General features: G+C 39.2%; 1 long non-coding RNA gene across 5 annotated transcripts in view; it reads right to left on the reverse strand.

Moving 5' to 3' along the window:
• The window catches only part of LOC110360564 (uncharacterized), a 69363-nt gene that overhangs the window by 11852 nt on the left and 41950 nt on the right, over positions 1-15561 (reverse strand). For 2 of the 5 annotated variants that reach the window (XR_010469184.1, XR_010469183.1), the window contains one exon: positions 12232-12279. The exons of 2 other annotated variants lie outside the window; for them this stretch is intronic. This is a non-coding gene — a long non-coding RNA (uncharacterized LOC110360564). Of the gene's footprint in view, positions 1-11868; positions 12207-12231; positions 12280-15561 lie in introns of those variants that run through there. One more of the 5 variants, XR_010469187.1, reaches the window with a different exon arrangement.

Below are 15561 nucleotides of genomic sequence, written 5' to 3' on the forward strand. Positions count from 1 at the left end.
TGAGATGAGAGATGTAGTTTGATACCAGGACAAAAGACTTGCTTATTGTAAAGCTCCAATTTTCTGACAGAAACCCTAAATTTATTTTAGGAACGCTGTCTATCACTACCCGTTACAGTTATCCCACAGCTTTACAGGGAGGGATTTTATCAGAGAAAGTAATTAAAAATTTATATTATTAATATGTGTTTGGTTATGATTTAAGAGTTGTTCTCTTGTCTTTTTTGTTTGGTTGGCTAGTTATTTTTAGCATATGAGAAGTAGGTAAAGTCCATACTTGGTTGTTTAACTCTGGTTAATCTAACCAGTAAGTCTTCAGATTGGAGGTAGACTGCAAAGAGATTTTGGCAGTGTCTTCAGGATTTTGGGAAAATCCATTTTTCCTGCTAATATTTTCCATTCTAAGTCAGTCTCATACCAGTGTTTGTGGTGACTGTCACAAAAATGCAGGGGATAGGCTGATGAGAGATCCTTTAGAAATCAAATCACATGAAGAATTTTATTAAAATGCATTGTATACTGAGTCCAGTTCTCTATTGTTCCTCCCCTCATACAGCTGCTGCAAAGCGGGTTTGAAATTACTGAAGCTGAACTTTGGTAATTTCAATGTCAACATGGTTATGAGTAATGGCTATGTCAACGCGGCTAAGTTATCCCACACTCCAACCCCAAACTGCTTGCAGCCCCACCCAGATGTCTCTCGGACCCTTAAAATATGAAACTGATGTTTGAGCTTTGGTCCTCTGGGAGCCTTGGCTGGTCCTAAAGACTTGAGCCCTTGTACTGTGCATGGTATCCCCGGGCTGTCAAAAATTGCAAGCACTCGTGTCCAACTAAAGCAAGTAAACTAAAGGAAAGAAAATTCAAGTTGGACATGAGGAAGGAATTGTTGGCCCTGAGGGTGGTGAGAGCCTGGCCCAGGTTGGCCAGAGCGGTGGTAGATGAACCATCCCTGGAGACATCCCAGGCCAGGCTGGACGGGGCTCTGAGCAACCTGAGATGGTGAAGATGTCCCTGCTCATGGCAGGGATGGCACTGGGGGAGCTTTGAAGGTCCCTTCAACCCAAACTGGACAAAAGTTGAACTGTTTGCAAACAGCCCATCGCTGGTACCCAAGGTCCTGGCACAGGCAGGGCATCAAACTGCTCACAAGTGGTGTTTCTCCTGCCCCTTCTTCCCGTGGCTCACAGCTGGCACAGGCAGCAAAGTAAACTGCTTTTAGATAACACAGTTTTCAAATAATTTAAGTTCATGTTCTATAAGAGTACTTTAGATTACCTTTTTTTTCCCTAAAATCCTGTCGTTTTGTAGTACCTCATATATATGTATATATGTAGAAGAGATCATATACATACATAATCTCCATGACTTGGAAAGTAAGAAATCATGTATATGCATATATTCTTGTGCATGTCTGTGTATGATCTCTCCTAATTTAAAGGACCATGCAAAAGGCTCGTCAGCATTTTGCTACAGAAATAGAAGTGGGAGAGAACATGGCTTATTAACACCTGGAATATCACCCGCCATCTGGTGAGGCTGAAGAGACACTGGAGATGTAAGATTTGGACACAAATTACTGGTGTGTGAACCCAGACCCCAAGCTCAATCAGTTAGATGCGTGTTGCATAGTTTTAGCCAGTGTTTTACACCCATTTGGCATCAGCATAGACGCCTACGCAAGGTGCAAAGCAATAGAGAATTAGTCCCACCGAGCCTAATAAAAACCCGGGGAGGGGAAAAGAATCATAATTCATTTGTGGAGCCCTGACATAATTATGTTTTTTATAACTTAAAAATGTTCTGGGACGTGCTAGTATAAAACAGAAGACCTCCTGTACAGCCAAGAGGAAAGTGTACAACACAAATGAAAACATATGGAGACTTTTAGAAACAAGCTAGAATTTGTCTTCTACAAACCCCCAAACACACGGTCCCCTGTTCTTCCTGCAGCTCATGAGGAAAGGGTGGTTCTGGGTTTCCTCTCCAGATGGAGAGCTCAGCAGCATATTCCCATTCCAGCATTTCTTCCAAAACTGCCACATTATCCCGCTTCCTCTAACACCTGCTACAAAATATTTCACGCTTACTCTGTCTTGCTTGAGGTACAGGAGGAAAAGAACACTGGCACCATCAAAGGTTGTGCCCAACAGCACAGCTGACACTTCCAAAGCAAGAGATCTCCACCACCCTTGCGTTACTTGCAGAAGAATGTTTGTTTCATGGACACCATCCAAGGAACAGCAACAACAGTACAGCTGATGACACCTCAAATTTGGTGTAAATGGATGGACTCGTGGGATTCCTCTGGCCAGCTTTTCTTTTCTGATTTTATCTTCTATGATATGTGATGTTTTGAAGATGGAGTGCTACTGCTGCTGCTACACACAAGTAGCCTGTGGCTATGGGTGAAGAGGAGGCTTTTCCAAGCCTCACACAAGGAAATGCATTAAAAATGTAAACCATGCTAGCTGTCATATATTTGCATGTTCAGGTGGCTTATTGGGATGTAGCCTATTGTGACACCACAAAATCTATTACATACATACATCTGCAGTTGCTTAATGTCATACAGTTCTCATTAAACCCATGTTGGCCAAGGTTCTCCTGTCCTTCCAGATTCAGCTTGGTTCATGTAGATGCAAATCTCAGCCCAAATCCTCCCATGTCCTACTACTAGTCAAGAGTGGAAGAGACTGAAAGCTGTTTTATCCCACCTCAAGCAACAGGGTCTCCAAAGGCCCATGGGCAAGCTTGGAATTGCCACATCTTTATGTATGATGATGTGGGGGCCAAAGCAATTGCTCCAAAAAGGTTCACATTCAAAACATTGTGTGGCAGAAAAGGAAGAGATGCTGCAGATGCTGAATATGCTGTCTAAGACCATCTTTCATGGACCAGCCTCCACTGTGAGCACCAGATGGGAACACTGCAAAAGCAATGCAAAAGGTCTGGGGTGGCCCTTAGATGCAACCCCCTCATCTTGAGCCATTAATGCAAGTTACAGGAATGGAATGGAATGGAATGGAATGGAATGGAATGGAATGGAATGGAATGGAATAGAATAGAATAGAATAGAATAGAATAGAATAGAATAGAATAGAATAGAATAGAATAGAATAGAATAGAATAGAATAGAATAGAATAGAATAGAATAGAATAGAATAGAATAGAATAGAAATTTCAGTTGAAAGGGACCTGCAATGACTAGCTTGACCAATCACCTGACCACTTCAGGGCTGACCAAAAGTCAAAGCATATTATTAAGGGCATTGTCCAACAGCTTCTTAAACACTGGCAGACTTGGGGCATCAACCACCTCTCTAGTTCCAGTGTTTCACAACCCTCTCAGTAAATAAATGCTTCCTAATGTCCAGTTGGTGCTGCCCCCGGTGCAGCTTTGAACCATTCCCACACATCCTGTCACTGGATCTCAGGGAGAAGAGCTCAGCACCTTCTTCTCCCTGTCCTCTCTTCGGGAAACTACAGAGAGCAATAAAGTCACATTTTGTCCATACTAGAAAACCCAGAGTCCGCAGCTTCTCCTCACAGGACCTGCCTTCCAGCCCTTTCACCAGCTTTGTTGCCCAGCTTGGGGTATTCTGCCTGGAAAGCAGGGTCCAAGCTGCAATGCATGGAGTCTGTCTCAAAATGGTAGACCTATCACAACTGTAGACCAAGAAGGACCACATGGGAGCTTGCCATCTCTTGTTGGCAGCCCTGTATGCATCTATCCAAGGGTGGTTCCTTGGAAGTGGATGTTGAGTCACAGAACCACAATAGAATTGCTCTAAAGGTTAAGAATAAAGTGCAGGGTGCAATATGGGAATGGTTAATAATAGATGAAATAAAATAAAGCAAGTTGCCTTATTTTGGTCTCCAAAACTGAGACAATTTTTGGCAATAGATTCACCATACTAAGATGCAAACTTCCCAAAGGGGCACAAGGGTTGTACTTCTGCTCCCTATTAGTGCTGACCTGTACAATGGCCTGCTACATAAAACGAAGCAGCCACGCAGCTGCTTGGTGCTCCCCGTGCAGATGAGCACCATGTCCACCCTAATACTGCTCATTTACATGTGTCAGCAATGAGAAGTGGGCCCAACACAACAACTGACAAACCCTCCGCTTCCCAAAGTGAGGGTCACATTCTCCGCTCAAGGGTTACATACAGTGGGGCAGACACAGAAAGTATTTTAGGACAGACAACATAAGTGTTTTAATAGAATATAATAATTTGGGGAAACTAAACTCTGGTATTATTCTGATTTTCCTGGAAGTTGGTAGTTTCCACATTAACTGTTTTTAGACATTGAACAAAACTTCATCCCACCAATAAGAAATTTAAGTAGTATCATGTTTTTTAGCCACTGTCACATGGAGCAATACAAAAACATATACTGGCATACTTTTGTTACATTAGATATTAGATTTTTCAGTACTTGCACCACCACAGAGAAATTATTTTCACACAGTACAAAAAATTTCAAACAATGGTAACGGAGGGGGGGGGGGGGCGAATTTCTTTTTCTCTTTTCTTTTGTAACTTGGTGTTAACTTAATGATATGTGACATTGCTATCAGTGCAGAGCAATAAAAATGAAATGGTACCCAATGTGCACAGACACTATGGAAATTTCAAATGACAACATCAACAACAAAAATTATACTTTCCCTTTCCTTTCCTATGCCCTTTGCATTAACATAAGGATATGTGACTTTGCTATCCGTGCACTGCAATAAAAATGAAATTGGTGGCCAATGTGCCCAGACAGAACCTTCAAATAAAACAAAAATAAAATTATACTCCTTTGCATCGTGTAAAGGATACATGATGTGAGGCACAAATTTCACTTCGCTGCCGTATCACAAATTATATGCCAGCTGAGAACCTATATTTCTTTCTCATCATGAGGGAGAAAAAAAGTGTACTTTGGAACAATTTTTTTATAATTTCTCTTCATTTTATAAACACCAAAAAATGTGTTTTAAAACAGTTTCTTATATTAGACTCATTGTGTTTATACATTTCCTAAATGAATGCTTTTTTGGTAACATGTTTGTGTCTAACATTACTCATATAAATAAAAATATAGTCATTTTATGGGATAATAGGCAAACAGACATCTGCATGCAACATTTCCCTCATTAGATGTTATCATGTTAGCATATTTTTATGACTTTGCTGCAAAATACAATGTGCTGATTTGAAACCTTCTTAAATATAACTTATTATGCATGTTAACAACCCAAATGCTTTAGTTGCGCTTGGAGAATTGTTTAATAACAGAGTATTTAAGGGTGCTGCAGCACAAGGCGATGTGACCTGGAGGAATGTGCCCTCACAGAGCATGGGAGCAAGAACAGCAGCTCCTCATCCATGATCAGAGAACTGCTGATGGTCCACAGGTCCCTTCTTCAAGAGGACAGGGCAGTCCGCTGACCATCCTTGTTCACAGCTACTAAACCACGTTGCAATTAATTAAGCATATATTAAGTGCCTTGGCATTATTTTTCCACTAACTAGTTTTCATCATTAACACAAAGATGTTTTGCTGAAAACAGCTGGCGGAATGGACAGTTGTCCAGAAGATGGTGGTTTTTGAGAATCTGGGCCGTGCTTCAAAACAACAACAGTACATAGAAGGCATCAGTCTGCAGGACTGGGAGTAAGGAACTCCCCCGGTTTAATGGGAGGGAGCTCCCTTTAGGTGCCGCAAACCAGTTGCTGTAATGGTTTAACAGGAGCACAACTGTCACGGTTAAAAACCCTCCTTGGAAAAGGAGGAAAGAATGGAGGGTTCAGCTGCTGGCACCACCAGGCCAAGGAGCCAACAGCACATGAGCAGATGAAGGTACCTGCTGGTTTCAATTACACTGGGATGTATACCGCCACCAAAGGAAAAATCAAGGAATCAGAGGGGCTGATAATCTGGCTGAAAAAATGCACAAATTCACTGCTTGGTCGCTGTTGCATCGCTGCACAAAAGTCCCAGGCAATCTGAGCTGCGGAGAGAAGAAGCTACCGAGGATGTGATTTACACTCTGGTCAGTTTGAACAAACTGTTCTGTTCCGAATGCATTTAAAGTCTTTCATTGCCATGATTGTAAGAACGGAATGAATCCTCCAAACCATTAGTGCTTTCAGCTGGGTTTGATCAAATTGTTACACCCTCCATGCCCGCGCTCTGAAAGATGAATACATAATTGAGAAATTCTCTCTTCTAAAATATTTCTTAAATCCAACAACAAAAGAGTTTAATCAGAAAGTTACTCCCTTTTCAGAGATAGTTCTGCCATAGCTGTTTGGTTAAAATGACTGGAAATCAGAGCTACAGTCATTTAAATAATCTGTTAAAAAGCTATTACGTTTCCTTAATGCTAGTCATTTTTTAAATGGCTCTTGGTTTGATTCATGAACAATACATGAACAGTACATGATTCACATGGGCAATTTTTATTAAGCACTTATTCCAAAAAGAATGTCAGAGGGGGTGAAATCCATTGCACAGTGCAACATTTTCTTATACATCTTTTCAAATAGCATATGTTAAGGTTCAGCTTCTCATGGACTAAAGTTAACAGAGAAGTTGGGCCTGCCACAGAAGATCAAGGAGCCAACAGAGGCTGAAAGATATTATATAGATAATTATAAAGATCTTTCTGCTGTTCAAGTGCTTTTGAAGTTCTGTAATGACTTTTTGCTATCAGAAACTGTCAGGTTTAATTGAAGTCAAAGCTTGCTACTTAATCATGAGATCCATAAGTGTGTAAATATTAGTGCTGCTGCTAAGCAATGAATTGCCTTATTATTAGTTAGGGGAAAAAATGCTTTGCACTGCTTTAAGGGCACAGCACACATTGGGCTGCACTGGCAGGTGCATTAGTGTGTTTGCAGGGAGGATCATACAGCTTCAGGGAATCGGGAGCTTCTGCTTTAAATTTCATTTCCAACTGACTCTCTTTTGGGCTTAGATAAGTTACTTTCCCTTCAGACAGCTGCTTCTCATTTGTCCCAGTCATAAGATATGGATTAAATAAAATATTACCCACCTAACTGGGATACTGCAAGGATTAAAAATTTCACTGTAATCTGAGAATATTCTACAGCTTAAAGTGTACAGATATTCCTAAAGTTTAAAGTTCTGCACAATATATGAGCATAAAGGCAGTCACCTCATGTTTCATAACCCTGGTGATGAACCTACCCGCGCTTCCTATGCACAGCCAATGTGCAGATGATCTCAAAAGAGTTATTGCTAATTGTCATTTCAGGACAAAAAATACATTGTGGGTTGAGCAATGTGATCAAAATCCAAAGCATTGTTTCTGCTGTGTTGTAAAAGACGTTGGATTATGCAATTCAGTGCCAAAGTGACTTAGATCTGCTTAAAGAGTTCTAAATTATGGTAATCATTTAAACTGATAAGCAGAGATTTAATGTGAGCCACAATAGGATTAATGAATAAATATCAGGGTCTTATGTTACTTATTTACAATCACATTTAAAAGTAGTACTGTTAGTTATTCTCAGGCTACACTGGACAGTGGGCAGTGATGTGTCTCCCAGGATGTAATTTTTCAGTTTTGCAGATCACCTAGCTAAAGTTCATCAAGTTTTCCAAGTTTTGTGGAAATCTTCACACTCTTTTTAGGGCTAGGCACTCTTAAAACGCTACTACCCACCACACACTGAAGACTAACACTGGGGGAAAAAACGGTGTGGTTAGGATCCTAAGCAAAGTGTTCTTCTAGGACACGTTCAATTTTAATGCATCCCAGTGGTACTGTATTTTGGGAAATTATGCTTTGTTCATTGTTGAGTTACTCAGACCCATAATCAGGTCCTTAATATGTTCAACAAAGCATCAGGATACATGAAATATCTTACCAGATAATCCTCTTTGGAATCCACAGTTCAGTTATTAAGTATTCCTTTTACTAATCTCTGTAATCCTCTGTTGATATAGGTCAGTTAAACAGTGGCTAAACCCCATATGATAAAACTAAGTCAAGATTTCACAATCATTCCTTTTATATGTTTTGTTAGATTTTTCTCAGGTCTTCCTGCTACTGATGGGATGTGACCGGCATTGCAGGTGTTGCACGTGGCAAATCCAGAATCCATGGGGAAGGTCTTGATGTCGACCACAAACTCACACATATTCAGAAAATGTATGTGAAAGTCAAGACTGGGATTATATGCTGTTTGATAACTGAGATGACATTAGCTCACTAGTATTCACAGCCACTGGATTAGCAATCAGTGTTAAATCTTCACATGCAATGAAAGTTAACAATGCTGGTTTTATATTGTCCAAAAAAAATCATCGAGTCTGTTTTCTCCTTTTGATTACAGTTCATTTAAGGGAAGAACGTTGCTGCATGCTTTGAAAATGTTTTATGTGTCTTTGGCTGATAGAACACACAAAACGTTTGAATAGGCCCATTTATTTGAGCAGACGTATTAAATAATACTTTAAATGTGAACACGCGTGTCATAAATTTTGTAGTCTCTTTAAAGTAGGATAAATCTGTGTATTTAAAATAGTCTTTCTTCATCTTTTTCTTTTTTTTTTTCAAACAATCATAAAGGAAACTGTGATTTGTGCTGCATGAACAATGCCAACATCATCATTTTAATGTTATCCATATGGGCTTCTAATAATAGATAAGAGACTACATTTGTATTGTATGTCTTAGAGACATTTAAAATCTTGATAAGGAAAGGCTGATTTCATTGGCCCCACAGTTAAAGGAAAGCAGACCCTAATTAAAAGAATTCTGTTCTGAATTAACTAGTTTGACATGTGCTAATTGACAGTTCCTGTGAAATGGTTCTAATTAAAGTCAATATGTCTTTTTCAATTAAAAGGAAATTAAGAATATACTAATATACATTAACAACTTAATCTGCCTTCAATATCCCATACATCAGCTGCTTTTTTTCTAATGTTATTGGAGAACCATCTGACATGCATCTTCTACTCTTTGGTTATGGTATCTCATTATTACTCAACAAGAACGCAGGCGCTGGTGGATGTCCCCTAGAGCAAGACAAGGACCTGCCAATACTCCATGCGTGCAACTCCTTATCTCTCTCACGATTAAAGGTAAACTCAACTTTCCATGCAAAAGAAAAAAAAATACATTTCTCATGACCAAAGATCTCCTTATTAACTGCACACTGGGGCAAGCATTGACAATTAGTCAGCGAATTCAAGCTTTTAATAGAAGCCTCAGAAGTAACAGGGCACTGCTGGGCTGTTCTTTCATTATTTGGCCCAAGGAAAAGCAGGATTTTGACTTTCGAAAGACATCTCTCATGCTCTGTTTCAGAAGTGAATGCAGGGCACGGTTCTCTGGTGGGAGTGCTTTCAATTGTATATACAAGAAGAAAATAGAAAACATGCCTGCTTGGTAGAGCAGTGCTGAAAGCCACCCCATTGTTGCTGCTGGAAATGTGATGTGGCTGTTTATAGCCACAGAATTAAGTATTCAAATGTGCAGTTGACTTTCTGCTACCAGCTCCAAGGCTCTACTGCTACTGACTTTACTAACTAAAAAAAGCTCCATTAAAAATATCAGGCCTCATGTAAATAAGGTCACTATCTTGAATGTATGGTGAACTACACAGAAGATTAACCTCTGTTCATGTGAACTTTGCTATTGATTTTTCATATTTTGTTTTCTTGTTTGGGAAACAACAATGAAAAACTGAGATACATTTTGGGGAGATTAGAATCAGCGGGGAAACAAGCAAAGTAATTGACTTAAAAGGTAATTAGATAACTGCTTAAAAAAAAACCAACACGCCTAATATAGGCCATTAAGAACACAATCTCACTTCTATTATAAATTTTGGATTTCAAGGAACACTACTTCAGCTACGAATATTCACTCTGCTGAATTTATCCTAAAGAGAATCTATTATCTAGCCAGATTTTACCAAAGCTTGGCATGGCTCCAGCAGTCCTATAACAGTTTATAACTCTTTTAAATCGTAACAAAAACATGTATCCTTTTTCAAGAAGATGAAAATTCAGCAGGTAATCATTTACCTGTGGCATTATTAGACAAATTAAGTGACAGAGGATAGATTCTGGTAGCTCCATAAACCAAACCAGGGTTTCGTGGAGAGTGCAGCGAAGCTTCAGAAACTGTATAAAATGTTCTGGGAAGATTTGGGGATTGTGGTGAGGTGTGATTTTCTGCTCTTATTTGAGTTTGTTTGCTTTCCTGATATTTGTTGAAAATTATATTCATGTCAAGAAACAACAAATATGCAAAATATCTCATACTATTGAAATAAATATGACCATGTTGTGTATTACTGTCTGGTTCTGTTTTAAAGAAAGAAAACAGCCAGATTTTTCAAGACTGTATGACCAGGTTTCATATAGGCAGCTACTTAATTTTTGCAAAAGCAAATGTTCACGAAAGGTTTAAATCTTAGTCCCAAACCACATACTATGCAGCTTAAAATGCCCTATCTTAAAACTGAAAATAACATTCTTGATCAAACCTCTTAAAATCATAAGGACCACTTACACAAGGTTTTGGTCCTAGCAAGATACTTAGGCCAAGCAGCTTAATTCTCAGTCTAAACAAAATGTTTCAGCTAGTCCTGAGACCAAGGGCTTCAGAAAGCTTCTTACCCCTCTCTTGTGCTGCTGGTGGGTCCCTGAGATTTTAAAGGAAGATTTTAAAAGGTAAAATAATTCAGAAAACCTGAACTAAAAAAAAGGACCAGCTGAGATATGGACCTTAAAAAGTGTCGGTTTGAGTCTGCCAAGTGGAGTTAAGTGCCTTTGAGGACTTGGGATGAAGTACCTGCTGTGTAATTTCAACATAAAAACTTTATTTGACCAAACTAGATGCTAAGCTTATCAGGTCCTAGAGACATCCTTGTCTGAAGGAAAAAAAGAGCCGTACATTTACAGCAGACACTCAAATCGTATCTTTTTATTTTATTTTATTTTATTTTATTTTATTTTATTTTATTTTATTTTATTTTATTTTATTTTATTTTATTTTATTTTATTTTATTTTATTTTATTTTTTAATGCTGAACATTCCCAAAGCAAACTGGATTGGAGTCTTTTATGCTATGTCTTCGTATCCATTGAAATATTTTAATATCTCATCATCTGAGCACGGGACAAGATTTTCGAGGATTATTTATATGTGTGCCTAGGACCATATATGACTCACAAACACCACTCTTCTCTGCATCAGATCTTTAACCGTTGCCTCAGTATGGTGCTGGTACAGATGCACCACTGAAGTAAGATGTTAAACATGTCTCTAAATTAGTAAATAAACAAACCTCTGGGAGACAGCAAAAATTCTGACTACTTGTATTCATTAAAATTCCATGGTACTTTGCACAAGAGGAATGCTAATCCCAGAGCCTAAACTGAGACCCAACCTCACAAGCCTCTAAAATGTGCTTAAAATAAAGAAAAACTACTTGTAAGGTTTAGTTTATGGACTGCAGATCAACAGAATTCTGCCTGTCCAAAATGCTGCTTGTTTTTCCACTGGCTGCATTATTGTCTTCTCTCACCTCCTTTCACTGTGGCTTTGCTGTAAACTGCTATAAACTTTTTTCATATATTCCGTATTTCAGCCGTATTTCATGCAAAAGCAAGAGGATGAGGGAGGGTAATGTCATGTAAAGCACTCAGAAAATTACTTCCCTCTTACTCGCCTTGCTAAGCCTGGGTCAGTATTTCAAATCCTTGGTCTAAAAGTGGGGAGAAAGGAGGAAAGAAGATGGGGCATAATTTAAAAAACGGTTGGCTTGAATCTGAAAACACTTATTAATGAGTTTCGCTTGGACTCATAAAAGTAGTCATATTCACTTGGAAAAGTCACTGTTTGCTGGTGCATGTCAGTGAAGTGCGTTTCCAGGACGCGTAAGAATCTTCTTCTCATAATAAAAAGTTTTACAGTAAGGTCAGTGCTGGTAGCTCTGGAGTACCACAGGTAGTCTCAAAATCCAGTGGGGCAGGTAGGAAGGGAAAATCCTTGATCACGTAAGGATCCTGTTTTATACAAATACTTCACCATTTAATAAACGGTATCAATACTCTCAAGAAAAAATAAATAATAAAATAAAATAAAATAAAATAAAATAAAATAAAATAAAATAAAATAAAATAAAATAAAATAAAATAAAATAAAATAGTCACTGTATGAATCAGAGCAGTAACTTTGTGAATTACCTTCCTGTGGATGAAGTTCTAGATGCTTTTCAGTGGAGTCTGACAGCTCTGAAAGTCAAAAACACAATAAGACAAGACAAAACAAAACAAACAAACGAAAAAGAATCCGGTTCCTACGAACCTTCCAGAATGCAGCTATCTTTGTCTTTGTATAAATAATTAGTGAAGCAGTCTTTCTGTTTATATCCAGCCTAGCTAGATAGAGCTGTTTGTGTGGGGAAGGAACTGCTGTGTTCTTGATGCAAGCCAAGCACATCCTATAAATTCTAGAGTCCAAGAAAAAATTTATCTTGGCAACGGGTCTGCCCAAGAAATCAGCATGTGGGACACGGGATGTTGTGGTCCATGTAAAAACCTCTGGTTAGTAAGCTTTTTCTCCTCAAGCATCTGTCCTTTTTGCGACTCTTCCTTGTTTCCCCCTCCCCTTTCACAGCTCTTAGCCATGGATGCTGTGCAAGCTATAGATCCTCTTAATACATACATTGTGGAACGTGTTTGTTTCCTCTGCTAAAACAGATAAACGTATTTTCAACACAGATTTGCTCATGAACTGAAAAACAAAGTCGTGTGGGGTGTTTTTAATATCTTGTTGGCTTTGCCATTGAGAACATTTGGCCCCGGGCAGCATTCATTTTACATACCATGCCCCACATCTTTTCTATTATTGTTAATTGAATATTTGCATTTCAGTGTTTCTGATCCTGACCCCTATTTGTTCCACACGTTCATTTCTACTCAGTGACATTATTTTTTCTGGCATTATTATTATTATTTTCATGTAAATAACTATTTTGTTAAAGTTATCCCCTTCACTGACAGCAAAATCAGTTTAAAATTTGTGACGTGTCCGTCTCCTCGTTTCATACAGACAGGTAGATTACCATAGAAAATAACCATGGCTAATGAGGTATACCAGTTTCCAGTTTAAGTTCCTACATTTAAGTATTCAGAATTTCCTAAGCTTTACTTTCAAGCCTTTACATTTCAGGCTGAGCTTTGTGGTCTTCACCTTTGCTCTGAGGTGTCATTTTTAAGTGAAAGCAAGAAGTTAACCAGAAATATATACTTTTATTATCCATAACAAAAGCTTAATCCAAAACAACTGACAGTTGAAATATAACATGGAGCAACTTTCCAAGAATCTTTCATTCCACCGTGACAGAGAGATCTAATTTGAACTGTGCCTTGATCCAGATTTTGATGGCTGTATTCAGGTCATATTGAGTGCACAGCCAGGGAAGACTGTGCTGAACATGTACACGGGTGACACTGCTGCCGAATGGAAAATAGAGCAGTAACACTTAAGAAAGCCTGTACCTGTCTTGATTACCCTCTGCAGTGTGCTCAAAGGTTGAGAAGAGAGAGCTCCTTGTAAATCCAGCGAGGGGCAACCCCACTGGGATGCTCTTCAAAATGTTCTGCAGCTCCAGGTAGATATCAAATTGACCATCCAAAATCAGGTAATGGTTTGGATTCATGCTACCTGAAAACATGATTCGTTCAAGCTCTGCGCCTTTGTGGGCAGCAATGTGGCTTTGCATGAGCCGAGGAGATGCAAAAAACATTGAATTCTGCGTGGATGTACCCCAAGACTTTCCAGTCCTGCTCTAACCTGGACAACTTATTGTAGACACATAACACACCAGCTTACCACACACCAGAGACACCAGCTTACCAACACACCAGAGACAAGAGACTCTGAAGCCTTAAAGCAAAGTTTTTCTTCTTAATCCTCCACCATTTTTGCTTACACTCAGGGAAGGTATATTTAAATACTGAAACTGTCAGTACATATGGATTTCATGACAGTGTGCTTAACAGCTAGTAACCAACCAAGCTTACACTGGTGTTCATGCTTTGGAAAATAATGGTCAGATAAGCTCACTAAATATCATCTTGTGTACAATATGACAGGACACTTTTATTTAAGTCAAACCCCAGTCTCCCTACTTGCAATGCATGCCTGGCTGCTGTACCAATGCACACTGACACAACGGGGTTCATGCAGGTGCATCCATATGTCTGTAGGCCATATATTAGAGTGAGATGTCTGATACATCTATAAAAAGAGAACATGCTGAAGTGCTGCAGTGATCAGTGAATGTGCCAGGGAGAGTCCAGTGAAAAGTGTATGGAAAGTAAGTACCCTGTAGAGAGTACTCGTACTTCTGAGCACAGGTGATGTTAAAATGGATAGCAGTGAAAGCAGACTGGCACTGTGAAGCTCTCTAAAATGTTTAGGTACCTTTGCTCCACTGTCACAGAAATTGTGTCTCTGTTCAACGGTCTGACAAATTTTTGGGGTGGCTAATTTAGCTTCCAAACCTGTGACACCCAGAAGGGAGACCATGCTGGCAAATGAGGTGGAAAAAATAGGCTGTAGATTTCAGGCACAACTCAGTCTGTTTTGGAAGTTGGTGGGTGCGTTTCCATGGACTTCAAAGGGTGTTTGGCTCAGCACCCACCAAATTGCGAGAGCAGATCCCTGTGCAACACGAGAGCGATCAGAGTTGGCCTCTAAGTACCAATAGCTCCAAATCTAAAGCTAGAAATTGCATCTCCAACACCAAAGTAAAGCTGGTTTTTGAGGTCACATCCATCTTTGTGTGAACTCAGCAACATTCATAGAAACTCATTATTTCTGAAAACAGACACATAACTGCTATGATAGCACATACAGAAGCAAGTTTGAAAACCCCAGTATAAGGCAGCGAAGACAGAGAAGAACAAGCATGCAGGGATTCAAGGGGAGTAATGGATGTCCTGAAAGAACCATCTTTTCTGTAGACACTGCCATTCGATGCTGTATATACTAAATATTCTTCATTGTCTAACCTTTGTGTGATGTTTGTCTGTCTTCTTAAAGCCATGGGAACACTGAAAGAACATTATATTTTTTTGGTGGAGAACCACCACACATCTACAAAGCTAAAAGTTAATGTAGTCTCAAAGACATCAGATTAAATGTTGCAGCGGAGCTTCGTCATGTTCTTGTTTGGGTAGTTAACGATTATGGCCTTGATCCATGAAATGCCTTCCCAAGCCAAAAAGGCAGCCCACTGACATCAGTTAAGTACACGTCTGTCTATGCACAGATCAGATTGCAGCACTGGAGCCCTGAGGTGGTCTTAAAACAAGGCCAGATGATGCTCTTACGTGAGACCTCTTACTCAGCCCAGTAGAAATCAATGGGGTTGTTCAGCAAAAAAAAAATTATTTACAAATGAGAATGAGGAATTTCCAGTCTGACCTTTCACGTTCCACATGGTTTGTGTATACGGTTATTGAAAATGCAATGTAATTTTATATTTTATAGTTTGAATCATATAG

Source organism: Columba livia, chromosome Z, assembly GCF_036013475.1.
Source record: "Columba livia isolate bColLiv1 breed racing homer chromosome Z, bColLiv1.pat.W.v2, whole genome shotgun sequence".
Lineage (NCBI taxonomy): Eukaryota > Metazoa > Chordata > Aves > Columbiformes > Columbidae > Columba > Columba livia.